We start from the raw sequence: 19,238 nt of genomic DNA on the forward strand, positions 1-19,238 counted from the left end.
ACAGTCATGTCAAAAACCAGCTAGTATACATCCCATACTTAGGAAAGCTATCCGACAAATTAGCCAAAGCTCTCAAATCCTGCCCCTATAAAACTTCATTCCATGTAAAAGGGTCTACAGCTCGTTTTTTATTCAACAGCAAGGACAAAAGGGATTTATTAAGTAAGAATGGTTTTTATAAAATCACTTGCAATGTCTGCAACAAACTGTATGTTGGTGAAACAGGCAAGACTGTGGCAACTAGGCTGACTAAACACGAACGCATCTGGATATTACGAAAATCAGACTCCACCTTTATCGGACATGTGATGAAGGAAGGACACGGATATCAAGTCCACACAAAGGCGCTACACATAGCCAACAAAGGTAGTAAACTAAGACCATTAGAAGCACTTGAGGTAAACAGACATTTAGCGCAAAATTCCCCGCTGGTCCTAAATTATCAATTACAGCTGAGCACATCCCCACCTTCACGCTTCACTTGATGCAGTCAACCAGTCAGATATGTGCAGACCGTCACAATGACATATAGTACTACACAAAATTGAAACACAATTTAATTTCATGTTCCATGCATTTCTTAACTCAGAAACTTGAACATTATAACAATATAACTTGTAATAATATAATAGTGTGTATTTTGAATCAAGTCTTGTGTGTAATATTAACTACTGCGTACACTGTAATTCACAACGTAAAACTTGTCTGTTTCACAATATTAGTGACGAGTGCTCAGCCAGTTCTCAGCAAGTGTCACGACCTCACAAGCTATTGCACCATAACCATATAACCCGTAATACTGTAACATTCTGTATTTTTGATGTAGGTTAATTCTTACAAAGAAGAAAACAGCAACCAGCAACTATTAATACTGCTATTTATTTAGGTACATAGCGCCTTTACCGGTTTCGAACTGGCAAGTTCATCATCAGACGGCTGTTCACATGATTTTCAAGATACACTTTACATTATCGTCCGTTTTCCATTTTTATTATTCCACTGCGGCGAAGTATTTTTGGTGTGTTGTTGCCCTACGGTAGAAAACAGTGTTAGAAGCGCCCTATGTGGAAATAACTAACCTCCAAACGATGAAATACTGCGTAAATAAGTATGTGAGGTTAAGTGGTTATGGTACTTACGTCGAAAATTCCGCGCGATTTTGTTGCGAAGTTGCAGCATTGTATTTTTCGAATATTCCTAAATATATCCAGTACTTACGTAATTTGTACATCACCATATTTCAGTTTTAGACAAAATAGCATTTTGTATTTTATTTATTGTGTTTAATATTGAACATTACGTAAAATGCAATTCACAATGTTAAAAAGCAAGTTGGGTGCTCAACATTCTGAGCAAGTGAATAGTGTCTTTGCGTATAATGTTTGGTTACCTAAGAACTAGTGTCCTTTGCGGACACTAGTAAGTTGTTTCCAGGAGATGGGCCAATAAGCCGAAAACTAATTAGAAATAAACAAAACTCAGTGGAACAAAAACAATTTGCTTCTCATTCAACCTTAAATTTAAATATTCAATCAGTTTTAACAGAAAATTCATTTCATGATCTGGCCTTTTACAGCACGGGATATTACGTCAGGCAGCAAACTATACAAAGTATAGATGTACGACTTTTTACAAATTTATAACTTCTTGACCAGCAGCAGTGGCGTCATGACGCTCTTTGGCGACCAGTGGACTGTCACCCAGCTGTCGCCACACAGGCGGATCTGGTCTGGTAGTGCTGTCCCAAGCGCACCCGAGTACTACGTGGCTTCCTAACAGTCATTTCTATAACATTTTTGGAATAAAGTAATACGTGGTTGTAACCATTAAAATTATTTTTTATGTTGTACTACGTCGCTATGTAAGTTACTTTAAAGTAGAAACTGTAAAACCGACCTTTCGACCGTATTGCAGTGGTCTTCCTTGAGGCAAGGCAAGAGAAAACCTTTGTAACACTGTCCAAACGTGGGTTCTTCGGTTTATATTTTCAAGGATTTTATACAGTGACTTTGTACGACACAGAAGAATTTTAATCATCATGACACCCGTCGCGGCAGCCTTCGCAGTTATCATACATGGTGCATTCCGCATTTGTGACTTTATCTCATCGTTCAGAAACTTCTATCTTTATATTTTTCTTGCTTTAATATTTATTGGAGGAGTGAAACATATGAATTCACGTTCGACATAGGCGAATCGCTACAACCACGAGTGCCAGTACATTGTTTCCAGAGCTCAGTGTTCTGGAAAGGGTAGCTGCGTTGTTGGCATATTAGAAAACCAGTGATGGCGTCATGCCCTGCTTCCTGTTTGACTTCGCAGTTACACTGCATCCTGTTTCCTTCGCACCAGCAGCTACTTTACGTCTGATGTTTCAAATGGTTCAAATGGCTCTGAGCACTATGCGACTTAACTTCTGAGGTCATCAGTCGCCTAGAACTACTTAAACCTAACTAACCTAAGGACATCATACACATCTATGCCCGAGGCAGGATTCGCACCTGCGACTGTAGCAGCAGCGTGGTTCCGGACTGAAGTGCCTAGAACCACTCGGCCACAGTGGCAGGCTTTACGTCTGAGTCATCCCTTTTCCGTTTGCAGTGGAAGAGCTAACAGAAAGTTACCGCGATGATCTAAGATACTCTACCCACTGCAATCTTTGCTTCAGTGTCTGCCCTGCTCGTGTGTCACATAAGACACAAACAATTCGGTATAAATTCAATGAATTTGTCAAAGTTCCTCTTAAATACACAGGGTGATTTTTTCCACTGCGAGAAAATTCTAGGGATTGATCGGTGAGAGGATACAGAACAAGAAAGTTCTACTGAAATTATGTCCGGAAATGCATGGTTTCCATGGTAGAGACCATTTACTCAATCGTACTGTGTTAAAGAGACTGGGGTCTAGTACGCGCTGTACGATGCAGCCACAGTTACAGTATGCACAGTTTCCTTCTGGAAGGCGGTGCTGTTCCTCATGCCCCAGCGCCCTCTCCCGCCATAGTAATCGGTAGTGTTGTGTCCGACTCGTTTCTCTTGCTGACTCACCTTGTAGTGGATGTGGTACAGCGTTGTACGCAATGTTTCCGTGTTCTAATCGAGAGTTTGCCGACATGGTGTTTACTTACGGAATGGCAAATGGCAACGGGCAGCGGGCAGTGAGGTTCCATCAGGAGACCTATCCTCGCCCACAACAACCGCAATATTCAATGTTTAGAACTGTGTTTCGCCGCTTCTCTGCAGGGTCGTTTCAGGAAGCAGGAAATTAATAAAGCCAGACGACCATGTGGACACTCTCCACGACCATTGTTGTACTCATGTCACACACAGTATTGCAGGACTTACTAGCGACAAACTTTCCACATCAGGGGCATTTTTGTCACTGGTTTATTCACCAGGCAACCACGATTACGGGATATGTGTCATCCATCCTATTCATTGATAAAGACGCCTTAACGCAGAATGATATCTTCAACTTAAGTGACAGTCACCTGTGGGACAGTATGCAGAACGCCTATGGTACGGTGACAGAGAATCACCAGCATCGCTGCAGCCGGAATGTGTTGGCCGGGATAATTGGCGTCCGTATTTTGGGACAAGTCTTGCTACCACGCCGCCTAACGGGCCGCAGCTATTGGCGTTCCTTGCAGATGACTCTGTCATTGATAATTCGAAGGGTTATGTGGCTGCTACATGATGGCGCTCCGGCACACTTCGCCGTTAGCGACCGGACACAACTCAATAGTGTTTTCCCTGGTCAATTGATCGTACCAGAGGGTCCAGTTAAATGGCCTACTCGTTCTCCGGATCTCAACCCCCGCTATTCCTGGTTATGGAGCCATCTCAAAAGTATCGTACATGCAGAGCTCATTCCAGATGTGGTGACACAGGAGTAGCGTATTCATGCTGCCTTTGCCGCGGTGCGAATGCAGCCTGACCGATAAGAACGTATGAGACATAACATGCTACGGTGCGTACACGCATGCGTTGAAGCACATGGGAACCATTTTCAACATATAATGTAACTGTGGCTACATCGTACAGCGCGTTTTAGACCGCATTCTCTTCAAAAATTTATGATCGAATAAACGGCCTCTAGTATGAAAACCATGCAGTTCCGGAGATAAGTTGATTTGACTTTTTTGTTCTGTATTCTGTTATCGATCAATACCTAGGATCTGTATTCGGTGGAAAAAAATCACCCTGTATTTACAAGTCCTCAATTTATTACAGTATGCCGTGTAGCACCTTGACATGATTCGATATCTTACAGAATTATACATGTCACGTGCCCTCACTCCGTGGTATACTGCGGAAAGATTTGTAATTTAATTCAAGACTATGGCACGAAGTCTAGTGATAACAATCTGTGCGCCAGCACCTCTTCCGCCCGTCAAGTTCTGGTAGTGAAAAGTGACATCCACCACCAGTTTCCTACGAGACGAGTACCACAAGCAGTTGTATACGAAATCTATTGCAAAGCTTCGAGGAAAAAAAGTACACTCAGAACATATTGCTGTCCGATCACGAAAAATTCGCCAAAGCTGTTATTGATCGCCAAATTTAATTGTCTTAGACAGGTGGTGGGAGCAGCGCGACTTGAATTGTGGACCGACGCAATTTTGAATTGTAAACTGCTTATCGCGACCTGGTAATCGCTTTATACTAGGTAATTAGTTACACTCTCGGAATTCTGTTCCAAACGACTGCAGGTTCAGGCCACAGAATAAGCGAAGAAAAGACATAGAGAATTTATAATAAAGTCACGCCCATGGAGCATCGGTGACACGTCGTTATGTTGCGTCTCTCCCACAAAAGGCTGAAAAATGAAATTGATAATACATTGGTAGTTAGCGTAAGAATGTGAACTTGTATAGCAACAAAGTATTTGACCACATTTTGTTTGAGATTTCACTTAATATATTACAAATCACACAAAGCTACACATCAGGATACTTACATGAAGAAAGCGAGATGACAAAAGACAAAAACGAGCAGCCAGGCATCTCCTAGCTGCCCCCGAAAAAACTGAAGGCCACGCCTTCGTTTATTTATACAGATAACGCAAATTTTAACATATCGACTCTTTGTTCACAGATCATTATACAAAATTTTACACAAAAAGAAATTTTTTTAGAAGTGGATATTACAAGTCATATCATTGCCACAAGAATAGCCATGAAAAAGCGCACATACACCCTTGTTAAATGGAAGTCATGTTAGTACATACAAGAAAGAATATAAAAAAGAGACAAACCATTGATGGCGAAGCCCAAACTCTAACGATGCACCGACAGTCGATAAACCACGATCTCACAAGTTTTTCTGACCAGAGTCCACAAGGAAGATCATTTGAAGGTTCTTGGAATTTTGTAACTAATGGGTCAGCACTGAGCAATGTAATGTTTATGTTGGCGAACAGTGAAAAAGAAATTGGGATGAAATAAATGTTACGCAGACAACGAAAACGACAATGAGAAACTCCAACTAGCTCGTGTTTCCAAGTTAAAAGTGGGCGCATTTAATTATAATTATATTTTATTAGCATTGATCTTCAATCCATTCCCATATATTCTGGTGGTAGACAGAGTGATGGAGTTTCAACCGGTCCGAGTGGCCGAAGGGTTCTAGGCGCTACAGTCTGGAACCGCGCGACCGCTACGGTCGCAGGTTCGAATCCTACCTTGGGCATGGGTGTGTGTGACGATCTTATGTTAGTTAGGTTTAAGTAGTTCTAAATTCTAGGGGACTGATGACCTCAGCAGTTGAGTCCCATAATGCTCAGATCCATTTGAACCATTTTTGATGAATTTTCAGGCAACAACAGCTGTATACACCTTTTCGCTGCAACAGGGGAAACGGTAAGGGAGGAGCGGAGCATGTTTCATTTAAGCATAGTTTTAGTCTGTTACAAGTTGCTTTCTGTTCGTGTGCTGGAAGAACGTGTTACTGCAGTGTAGTTAGTATGCGTAGTCATTGCAATTTCTGTAATTCAATGTGCCTCGTAAATGCGTAAACGATGCTGGTAGTTTTTGCTACGTTTGCGGACGGTCTACATTGAAATCGCAAAGGAGGTCAGTAACGCCAAATATCAGGAAGACGTAGAGAATGTACTTTGGCTATGAAATCATCCGGGACCAGAAGAAGCCCTGGGGTCCACATGTATGTTGCATATCTTGTGTGTCGAGTCTTCATTCGTGGCTGGATCGTAAAAAATGGTTCGAATGACTCCAAGCACTATGGGACTTAACATCTGAGGTCATCAATCCCCTAGACTCAGAAGTACTTAAACCTAAGTGACGTAAGGACATCACACACATCCATGTCCGAGGCAGGCTGGATCGTAAAAGATCTTCCGTGGGCACTGCTGTACCGATGCTTTGGCGAGAACTACCAAACCATGTGAATTATGACGACTGCATTAACACATGGCATATCCAAGAAGAAATATACTTACCTGGCATATCCTAACATACCGTCAGCCAAGCGACCAGTACCTGTTCCTGTTGTAGTGTAACGACGTAAGTTTTGTAAATATTAGAACCACATTGAATAAACTTTCAAGAATCACACTCGCGATGGACGTTGTCAAAATTAATGATCTTGTCAAATATATTATTAATTCATTCACATAATTCTTCATAAATAAATTCTCGGAACACGTATTTAAACTTTAGTAGCATCCACTAGTTTATTATCTTCCTACATATAGACGTGAACCTGAGCCTTGACAAGATAGAACTGAACATTTACAACAGGATTAAACTTTCTATGACGTCATTGTTGTAAAAAAATTACGAATTCCTATGTTTTCGATTTTTAGAAGCACGACGCAACAACTCGGTTTCAGGATCTTCTGTTGCTCTTTGGCTGTCGACCCGCGACGTATAGAGGCCAGCAATTTTCTCTAAGGTCCCGGCAGCGAAGATGCTGTCTCCGTTCGTTGCACCGCCCTCTCCGTACATGAAACATAAAAAATGAATACAAACTTTAGACAATTCACAACCATTACAAATATTACAAAAAATACATAAACAAAAAACTAAATTAAACCTATATTCACCTGCAAACTGGGCTGACACTGGTGGATGAGTGACGCTTCAATTTCGCGCCCCACTACACTGTCCCTCCCGATTGTGATAGTGACGAGAGCGGTAGTGAAACTAATGGTGCGCTATCCCCGTAAGAACCCAGCTAAATGTACAGAGATTCCGAAAATAACACATTGTGAACTCAATGATCTAGTGAGAGATTTCGAAAGGCCGATAGGTAAAGCTGAACTGTTGGCATCGAAACTACAACAGTGGAATTATCTTGATAAAAAGGTAAATGTGACTCTTTCAATTTTTCGAAAGTGAAAAGAACATGGTGTTTTGTAGTGATGTACATGGACTAATGTCAGCTACAGACATAGATTATAAAACTGATCAGTGGAGGTTGTTCATCGACTCTCTCAAAGTAAGTTTCAAATTTGTGATACCGTTGTTTCCGATTGGGTGTGCACTAACATGAAAGAAACGAACAATTATTCTTTTGATTGAGCTATGACAAGTTTAAATGGCAGATTTCTGGGGATATGAAAGTAGTACGCGTATTGTTTGGGTTACAACAATACTACACCAAAGTCAGTTGCTTCTTGTGCCTCTGGGGTAATCGCGCTAAAGCACTTCTTTATAAAAAGGAAGACTGGCCTAAGCGTCAGTCAGATGAACCGGGATCTCATTATTATGCATGAAGCGCTTTCGCATCCAAAAACATATTTTCCCTGCTCTTCAAATCAAATGTATAGCTTCGTTAAAGCCAAGGACAAAACTGGGGAAACGTTTCAGTATTTGCACGAGAAATTTCCACGTCTTAGTGAAGCGAAAGTGAATGAGAGGATTTTCGTGGATCACCCCCTAGGGTATCGTGGATCACCATTTTCAGCAAGTACACCAAGTCCTTTCATCCATACGTGTATTTTCTCATCATTGGATACTTTCCTACATGAGCAGGTATACAAATTAAAAGGCATATTACTATAAACAAACCTAGGTCTACTTTGCGTCTTCGGACCGATCCCACAGTGCCAGGTCTTGTAAGCGATGACATCTTTCCTGACAACTGTGGCGCTTTATCTGACGAAGACGTAGAACGCTTCCACCAGCAAATCCCGGACATGGAAATGAGATACCAGGGAAAGTGAAGTAGATCAGTATTAGCCGATTATAGCAGGACACTAATCAGGGAATCATCACGATAAAACCACAAACTCCAGCCAAAGCGGTTGCGCCTTGAGTGAGCTTCGTCCGAGGGATAACATCAAGATACATACACGAATAATTCATTGAAGAGCCAAACAAACTGGTACACTTGCCTTATACAGGGCGATTCACTAATTATTGCCAACAAGAATAACTCCGAAAGTACGATAGGAGCGGAAACGTTTGTGGGACAAAAGTTGCATGGGACAAGGGGGGGCCATAATATGACGTTGGTTTTATGTTGCTAGGTGGGGTCGCTTCAGAGATATGAAGGTCGACTTTGTTTATTTAAATGGGATTCTATAGCTTGGTACTTATTTTCTGATAGCGGCTATCGAAACGAATCCAATGATGTGTAACAGTATGGTCTTTGAAGGCCAATGAATGTCACAAAGGTGGCATGAACATTGATTTACAGAAGGTGTTCGAAGTGGTGACCATTGATACCAATGCAGTGCTACAGACGCGAAATTTAACCGACAGGAAGAAGATGCTGTGATATGCAATTGATTAGCTTTTCAGAGCATTCACACGAGGTTGGCGCTGGTGGCGACACCTACAACGTGCTGACATGAGGAAACACAAACAGCAGTTGACCGGCGTTGCCTGGTGAAACGTTGTTGTGATGCCTCGTGTAAGGAGGAGAAATGCGTACCATCACGTTTCCGACTTTGGTAAAGGTCGGATTGTAGCCTATCGCGATTGCGGTTTATCGTATCGCGACATTGCTGCTCGCGTTGGTCGAGATCCAATGACTGTTAGCAGAATATGGAATCGGTGGGTTCAGGAGGGTAATACGGAACGCCATGCTGGATCCCAACGGCCTCGTATCACTAGCCGTCGAGATGACAGGCATCTTATCCGTATGGCTGTAACGGATCGCGCAGCCATGTCTCGATCCCTGAGTCATCAGATGGTGACGTTTGCAAGACAACAACCATCTGCACGAACAGTTCGACGACGTTTGCACCAGCATGGACTATCAGCTCGGAGACCATGGCTGGGGTTACCCTTGACGCTGCATCACAGACAGGAGCGCCTACAATGGTGTACTCAATGACGAACCTGGGTGCATGAATGGCGAAACGTCATTTTTTCGGATGAATCGAGGTTTTGTTTACAGCATCATGATGGTCTCATCCGTGTTTGGTGACATCGCAGTGAACGCACATTGGAAGCGTGTATTTGTCATCTCCATACTGGCGTATAACCCGGCGTGATGGTATGGGGTGCCATTGTTTACACGTCTCGGTCACCTCTTGTTCGCATTGATAGCACTTTGAACAGTGGGCGTTACATTTCAGATGTGTTGCGAACCGTGGCTCTACCCTTCATTCGATCCCTGCGAAACCCTACATTTCAGCAGGATAATGCACGACCCCATGTTGCAGGTCCTGTACGGGCCTTTCTGGATACAGAAAATGTTCGACTGTTGCCCTGGCCAGCACATTCTCCAGATCTCTCACCAATTGAAAACGTCTGGTCAATGGTGGCCGAGCAACTGACTCGTCACAAAACGCCAGTCTCTACTCTTGATGAACTGTGGTATCGTGTTGAAGGTGTATGGGCAGCTGTACCCGTACACGCCATCCAAGCTCTGTTTGACTCAATGCCCAGGCGTATCAGGGCCGTTAATACGGCCAGAGGTGGTTGATTTGGGTACCGATTTCTCAGGATCTATGCACCCAAATTGCGTGAAAATGTAATCACATATCAGTTCTAGTATAATATATTTGTCCAATAATACCCGTTTATAACTGCATTTCTTCATTTAATGACCAGTAGTGTAACACAAGGATCTCGAAGCACAGTGGCAAAGTACCAATTTCCGTTTCCTCGTTAGTGACTTTCCTTTGCCGGATATGTTTATCATACAGATATTTAAGCGTACGACGTGTAGGGCGAGTACGTTGAGGGTATCTTTCAGTGTATAAGTGTCTAGCTCGCACTGTATTTCGTTGGCCTCCTCCGTAAATTAGAAGCATATCGACTTGTTCTTCAAAGGAATACATCATTCACATTCGCTTGATTCGACGATACTAGTCTTACCGCTCCTATTAGTGCTGTATTGCGAAACAGTGGAATGGTGTTTACATGTCAATGGCACGTTAGATGGATACGCCGTATTCGGCAAATATGTACTACTTTCACTGTATACGAGAGAGAATTGTCAGAGCATGTACTTCGTTAAGTGACTATGTGATAAGGAACACCACTCAGTTCATGATAAGAAGATCGCCGCACTGCATTGATGCCAGTGGTCATCACTTCTAACACCTTCTGTAAATGGACGATCATGCCACCTTTGTGACCTTCGTTGACTTTCAAAGACCTTACTGTTACATATTGCTAGATTCGTCTCGATAGCCGTTATCAGAAAATAAGTACCAAACTACAGCATCCCATTTAAAAATATAAAGTTGACCTTCATATATCTGAAGCGACCCCACGTAGCAACAAAAAACCAACGTCACGTTATTGCCCCCGTTGTCCCATGCAACATTTATCCCCACAAACTTTTCAGCTACTATCACACTTCCGGAGTTATTCTAGGTGGCAATAATTAGTGACTCACCCTGGATAGTGTAGGGTCCTCACGAGCACATAGCAGTGCCACCACACGACGTGACATGGACCCGACTAATGCCTGTAGTAGTCTGGAGGGAATTGCCACCATGAATCCTGCAGGGCTATCCATAAATCCGTAAGTGTACGGACAGCACGTTGAAAGGCATCCCCAGACATGCTCAATAATGTTAATGTCTCGGGAGTTTGCTGGCCAGCGGAAGCGTTTAAACTCAGAAGCGTGTTTCTGGAACCACTCTGTAGCAATTGTGGACGTGTGTGGTGACGCATTGCTTTGCTGGAATTGCCCAAGGCCATCGGAATGCACAGTGGAAACGAGTGGATGCTGGTGATCAGAGAAAATGCTTACCCACGTGTCACTTGTCAAAGTCGTATCTAGAGGACCATGGATTCTTGAGGTTGTCTCCTCACCCATGCACGTCCAATCACTCAAAACAATTTGAAATGAGAGTCGTTCGGCCAGCCAACATGTTTCCAGTCATCAACAGTCCAATGTTGGCGTTGACGGGCCCAGGCGAGGCGTAAAGATTTGTGTCGCGGAGTCTTCAGGGGTACACGAGTGGACCTTCGGCTCCGAAAGCCCAAATCGATGATGTGTCGTTGAATCGTTCGCACGCTGACACTAGTTGATGGTTCAGCACTGAAATCTGCTACAAAATGCGGAAGGATTCCACTTCTGTCACGTTGAACAATTCTCTTCCGTCATCGTTGGTCCCGTTTTTGCAGAATCTTTTTCCGGCCGCAGCAATGTCGGAGGTTTGATGTTTTTCCGGATTCCTGATATTCACGGTACACTCTTGAAATGGTCGTACTGGAGAATCCCTCCTTCATCGCCACCTTGGAGATGCTTTGTCCCATCGCTCATGCACCGACTATAACACCACGGTTGACCTCACTTAAATCTTGATAACGTGCCATTGTAGCAGAAGTAACCGATCCAACGTCTGGGCCAGACACATTTTGTCATATAGGCGTTACGGATCTCTGAGCCGTATTCTGACTGTTTCGATATCTTTGCATTTGATTACGCAAGGCTATACCAGTTTCTTTGGCGCTTAAGTTTGTCATACAGTGTGAGTCACGTAAGACGTAACACACTTTGAATTTGTGAACGGGAACACACATCGAAACGAAAAGTTGACGATCGAGGGCTAGGAAGTTTTTTGGTTCACTAATTTTTTTAGCGCTGGTATCGGCTTAGATATTGAAGGAGGTACTCTTTTTAAATATGAAGTGGTATAGAGGAAATGTGGCAGTGAAGAGTTGGAAGCATTGTTTCAAGCAGTGTAGTTACAGCATCGGTTATTGCGTGAATTGGCGTTTGTTCAGGACTCCAAAGTTTGGCATGTATGTGAAATCGTTATCTTTTCATGTTCTTCTGACTAATTTAAAACAATTTCTCAGTCGTATCCGGAATAACATAATCCTAAGCTACTTGTAGAAGCCGTTTTACGTCACATTCGCTTTTAGGTTAGACGTGATAGTGTCCATGTTACTAAAGAATGATTGGTGTAAATATGGGCCCTTTGTGGAGGCCTAAAAATGGGCCCCTGTTTAAGGAAGGCCCATAATTACACATAATGTAAAAATTTCAATAATTTTATGGGGAAATGGATAGGCCGATTTTGTTTAAAGTTCATATATACAACTCACAAGCAACAAATAAACAAATAGAATTTTCAAATTGCGATAATAGACTTTGTGCTTTTTTACGTCCTTGCATAATGTCGAGAACGAAGAAACGCTATGAATCTAAGAACCAGAGACATTAGTGGATTAAATCTCAGATGGTACTTGCCATAGTAGCCTTGAAAGCAAAAAGAATTTGTGAAATGCGCTGCAGGAACATTCGGAGTGACTCGTACCACTTTGCAGAGATTTTTTGAACTTGAGGAAATCCGTGCGCAAGCGGTTCAAGAGACAAAGCTTGGAAGGAAACCGATTTTAAATGCAGACCTCGAAAAACCGATAGTTTCTTGTCTCCTTGAGATGGAGCAAAAATTCTTTTGGTGCACTTTGGCGGATCTGAGAACAATGGCATTTTTACTTGCCCCTTTCAGAGGAGGAGAAGCAGGATGAGCTTGGGCTGACGTCTTTCTTGAGAGACATAAGGATCAGCTGTCAGTTCGCAAACATTGTGGAACTTCATATTCCACAGCCTTAGACTTCAATATATTGGCAGACGCTTTCAACAAACACTCATATCCAGCAGATCGAGTGTATAACGTGGACGGGACAGGCCTGTTCATTGTCCAAAGCAAAATTCCAAAAGTGATAGGGATGAACGGGAAGAAAGAAATTGCAGCTCTAACGTCTGCAGAAAGTGGGGCTACAGTCGCAGTTATCGCCTGCATGAGCGCTTCGGGACATTATGTCCCGCCAATGATTATTTTCCCTAGAACCAACATGTCCCAAGCTCTAATGAGAGTCTGCCCCCTTGGTGCAATTGGTAGAGCTCACCCTTCAGGATGGATTCAAAATAATTTGTTCACCGGATAGTATGTTCAATTAATTTGGAAAACATGTCCGACTGAACAAAGGCCTGTTCTCGTCATTTTGGATGGTCATTATAACCACATTCGCAATCCAGACGTGATTGACTTGGTGAGAGAACATCACATGACTATCATCTCACTTCCTCCACATTGCACCCACAAAATGTAGCCTCTAGATAGGACGTTCATGGGACCTCTGAAAACGTACCACAGCGAGGCAGTGAGAGTACGGTTGCATCACAATGGGCTCCTCTCACACCTTACGAGGTTATGGAGGTTTTTGGCCAAGCCTACCTTCGTACTCAATCAGCTGAGATGGCAATAAACGGATTCAAAGTAAATGGGTTATACCCGATGAACCGTTAGATCTTCACCGATACTGATTTCATAGCTGCTGTGTTGGTTGCAGGAAAAATTTGCTCCGCAATGAAACATTAGACCTAATGTTTCTGAATCACATGCTCCTGTACTTGCTACCCCTTGACCATCAACATCATCTGCTTCTTCTTCGAGTTACCCTGATGCACAGTCACATCAGTCTCTAGGTATGCTAGTTGGTGAAGCCATTGAAACACCGGGAAGTACTTCAGGGACTTCAACAAATAAGGTTTCACCATTCGACATATCTCCTGTCCTCAATAGAGAACCACAACGCGGGGACGAAAAGCAGCAACCACCTGCCAAATCACCGGAACGCCATTCAAAGGTCAGTGGACAAAGTCGCTTGGCAAAAAAGCTGTCAAGAAGAGGTCGTTGAGGTTCTCTGGGGTTGGAGACCACCCTGTGGAGAGGTGCAAAATCCAAAGGCCTTCAAAAGAAGAAAATTTGTTCCACAAAACTATCTGATTCATCATCGGAGTCTTCAGGCTTCTGCAGCCCTCACCTTGAGAACAGCGACAATGACCTGGATGTGAGCGATGGAGATACACCAGGCTCAAGCGATGCAAGTAGTATCCTTTGTGATGAAAAGTTCTTTCAAAACAGGAAAGGAGAGGAGAAGATGTAGGCAAACTTAGATTGTGCTGGCGCTGAAGGAGCTCCTTACGTCTTCGATTACTGTAAATAATTTCAGATTTCATGCATAGATGCACGAAAGTTGCTTTTTGTAGACTATTCCACCATTTTCTGTTGTTTTAACCCATTTCATTTAAATATTTCAAAAGATTTCTTGCACCTTTTTGTGGATGCCCGAATTTGCACCTCTTTTTTTAAGTTCTTTTGTAAATTTTGGTTTCGAATGGAAATAATGAATACTAATCATTGTTTCGTCTCTCATCATTTCTTAAACATGTTATAGTTGTTAATGAAGATATAAAATCTAGAATTTTCACAAAAGAAGGTACCTTCAAGTCAAAAACAAAAGAGGGTGCGTATATTTACAACTTTATCCTTCTTAACTGCATTGGAATGATATACAGTTTGTTAATGTTGAAGTTTACACATGTAAGAAATTCGAGAAATGTTCTAGAATGTGAGAGCACGATGGATGGAAACGTCATTTGCAGTGCAAACACGGCCGAGCAGGCATCTCGGACTACGCTGCTTAGTTGTATATCATTAAAGTAGGCCTGCCCTACGAGAATAAAGTTTCATTTCCCCTCCAACCGACTTACGATCTACAAGCAGTTCACCTACGAATTTCGTAAGTGGAAATACGACATTGGCTAGAATATACCGTATCAAAAAGGGCTTAGAAAAACCATTTCACATTTGTGTAACCTCACAGATTCACGTGAGCTGAAACAGAGAAATCATCTGTTCATTCTTTAGGAATAAAGAAGTCTTCTACGCTCGAAAAGCATTAACTGTATTAAATATCTAAATGATAGAAGGAAGAGTAACCTTTCTTCTCCTGTACGTGGCTGTGTGTTTCTTGGAGGTAAAATACATGCTGTCGGGCAACTATCTCTGCCTACACTGCTCTAAATTATATCATATGGGATACATTCGTTTAAATAAACATTTTATTAAAAATACTTTGGTGACCACTTGTGCACAACGACATATATATTCTTGTTAACGAAAAATCATTTCATGCTGAAGGTAAGAGCATAATGACTGTGTTACTAGGTACGTGCAGTACACGCTGTCGACTTATTTGACGTTGAAATACAATTTAGTACACACGTAAATGAAATAACAATTTATTAAAAATTATTTGGTAGCCACCCAAATCGCGTAAGATGAATTTTATCTTTCACAAAAAATAGCTTTATGCTTTATTTGAGCAATGTGTGTAAACTGTTGATCGTTGACTGAAAGGCACATTTGCAATGGCCGTTCTAAAGAACGATGAACAGATGCAATTACAGAGAAGGATGTGGTAGACCAGTCACTGAAGATTCCACGACACATGTCTTCTGGCGTAGTTGGGGCTTTGTCACATACCGCATCTTTGAGTGCTTCCCAAAGAAAGAAATCAAGAGGAGTCAAATCGGGGGACCTCGCAAGTCATTTGACAACAGAATTTCATCCTATCCAACGATCAGGAAAGTTATCATTCAGTATTTGCATTGCAACACGGGATGAGTGGGCTGGACAATTATCGTGTTGCAGCAATATACACTGCCGAATGTCCAGTGTACCTCCTCTAGAAGAACGGGCAGAATGTTTGTCAGAAAGTGTGAGTACGAATGTCGATTTAGAATGCGTGAGATGAAGTAAGGTTTTATAGTATAGTTCCCTACGAATGCTTTTACACTACGCGGCCGTTGACGTTGCACCTAACGAAGTCAGTGCGGCTTTTTAGCTGCCCTGTAGTTCATGTTATGCAAATTTACAACAGCGTGGTTAGTAAACGTTGCTTCATCGGTAAAGAGCACACGTTGGTAAAACAAAGGGTCGTCTCTCAGTTGCTGAAGGGCAAACCGACAAAATACTGTACAACGTTTGAAATCACGGTCATCGAGTGCCTGATGTAGCGACAGGTGATGTGACGCGGTATACAAATGACTCTCGTCTGGCTGATTCCATATTCCTTATCAATATATGTAGTACCAACGTGCGGATTCATTAGCATCGTAGCCAGAACAGCTTTTTCGTGTACTCCGACAGTTCCAATATTCTTTCTTGTCCTCTTTTCGACGTTCAAGCAGCCTGTCCTCATTAGCTTCTTAATACCTGACGATCAGGATAGATAGCGTATGATACTGTTGGTACTGTTTCTACGGCTTTTCTTTTACATTCACCATATAAAATTGGTGCATTCAACTCTCCTTATTGGTGTACATTTCAGCACACGACTAATGTTGAAGAAGAAATGAGTGACCTGCAGTGCAGACAAGTAAAGGGGCAGACGTGTTGACATTCTGACACCGCATAGTACGAGAGCACTGCTTGACGGTATTTGAACCGCTAATGCCTATTCTGGCGGCGTGCTCTCAAATTCTAGTACATTTCACGAAGTTCCTAGGACAGGTTTCAACGTCAACATGACCAAACGCTTCATCACTGCTATTTCCTGCTCAAGATCTATCGAATGCAGTTAGAAAGAGTGTACTGTTCCATTTAAAAAACAACTCTGTCCTATGCAAGCCTCTACATCTCGGAATAACTACTCCAACTTACAGCTTTCTGAATTTGCTTTTTGTATTCATCTCTTGGTCTCCCTCTGCAATTTTTACCCCACACGCTTCCCTCCAATACTAAATTGGTGATGCCTTGATGCCTCAGAACATGTCCTACCAACTTATCCCTTCTTCTAGTCAAGCTGCGCCACAAATTCCTCTTCTCCCCAATTCTATTCAGTACCTCCTCATTAGTTACGTGATCTAACCATCTAATTTTCGGCATTCTTCTGTAGCACCACATTTTGAAAGCTTCTACACACTTCCTGTCTAAATTATTTATCATCCATGTTTCACTACCATACATAGCTACACTCCGTACAAATACTTAAAAAAAAACTTCCCGACACTTGAATCTATACTCGATGTCAACAAATTTCTCTTCTTCAGAAACACTTTCCTTGCTATTGCCACTCTACATTTTATATCCTCTCTAAATCGACCATCATCAGTTATTTTGCTCCTCAAATAGCAAAACTCATTTACTACTTTACGTGTCTCATTTCCAAATCTAATTCCCTCGGCATCACCAGATGTAAGTCGACTACATTCCATTATGCTCGTATTGCTTTTGTTGATGTTCATCTTATGTCCTCCTTTCAAGACACGTCCATTCCGTTCGACTGCTCGTCCAGGTCCTTTTCTAACAGAATAACAGTATCATCGGCAAACCTCAAGGTTTTTGTTTCTGCTCTCTGGATTTTAATTCCTACTCCGAATTTTTCTTTTGTTTCCTTCACTGCTTGCTCAATATACAGATTGAATAACATCTGGGATAGGCTACAACCCTGTCTCACTCCCTTCCCAACCACTGCTTCGCTTTCATGTCCCTCGACTCTTATAACTGCCATCTGGTTTCTGTACAAATTGTAAATAGCCTTTCGCTCCCTGTATTTTACCCCTGCCACCTTCAGAATTTGAAAGAGACTATTTGAGTCAACATTGTCAAAATCTTTCTCTAAGTCTAGAAGCGCTAGAAAAGTAGGTTTGCCTTTCCTTAATCTATCTTCTAAGATGAGTCGTACGGTCAGTATTGCCTCACGTGTTCCAACATTTCTACGGAATCCAAACTGATATTCCCCGAGGAGCGCTTCTATCTGTTTTTCCATTCGTCGGCAAAGAATTCGTGTTAGTATTTTGCGACCGTGACTTATTAAACTGATAGTCCAGTAATTTTCACACCAGTGAGGACCTGCTTTCTTTCGAATTATAGTTTTTCTGTTCTTCTTGAAATCTGAGGGTATTTCGCCTTTCTCATACATCTTGCTCACCAGATGGAAGAGTTTTGTCATGGCTGGCTCTCCTCGGGGTATAGGTATGGAATGTTGTCTACACCCGGGGCCTTGTTTCAACTTCGGTATTTGAGTGCTCCATCAAATTCTTCACGCGGTAACATATCTCCCATCTCATCTTCACCTACGTCATTATTTCCATAATACTGCCCTGAAATATATCGCCATTATGTAGATCCTCTATATACTCCTTCCACTTTTCTGCTCTCTCTTCTTTGCTTAGGACTGGTTTTCCATCTGAGCTCTTCATAGTCATATAGGTGTTTCTCTTTTCTTGAAAGATCTCTTTAATTTGCTGTAGGCGGCTTCTATCTTACCCCTAGCGATATATGTTTCTAAATCCTTACAATTATCCTCTAGCCATTCCCGCTTAGCCCTTTTGCATTTCCTGTCGATCTCATTTTTGAGATGTTTGTATTCCGTTTCGCCTGCTTCATTTACTGCATTTTTATATTTTCTCTTTTCATCAGTTAAATTCAATGTCTCTTGTGTTAGCCAAAGACTTCTATTAGCCCTCGTCTTTTTACCTACTTGATCCTCTGCTGCCGTCACGTCATGCTTCAGGATGAGTGGAAATAAATTGTAAGTCTGTTTGCTAGGACTTCAAAACCATTTTTATACGGATAAAACGCGGTAATAATACTAAAAGCAGATAATTTCAGTAATGAAGGAAAAACAGGATTCATAAACATTCCGGTATTTAGAACATATTGGGACCATGTTCTCTTTAAAATACTCTCTCACGTCCATGTGATCGGCTTTCTTCCGTTAATTTGTGGCCCTGATTTTCTTGCAAATATTTCTGTAAGAACTTGTCGTGAGCTGCAGGACCTCTTTGCTATCACTTATTAGCACATGCTTCACATATGCATGCCAAGAAAGCTTATTTGGGTTGCTAAGAATTTCTGAAGATAATATTTATCATAATATGGGAACTGTGAGTCCATCTTGGTGCAAAGCACCTTTTGTTATTTATTTACTAATTTATTCTCAAAACTAGTTTCAGCGACAAGTATCGCCTTCATTAGTGGGTTCTTTAAATGTAAATCATGCAAAA

This window comes from Schistocerca americana, chromosome 8 (genome assembly GCF_021461395.2).
Source record: "Schistocerca americana isolate TAMUIC-IGC-003095 chromosome 8, iqSchAmer2.1, whole genome shotgun sequence".
Lineage (NCBI taxonomy): Eukaryota > Metazoa > Arthropoda > Insecta > Orthoptera > Acrididae > Schistocerca > Schistocerca americana.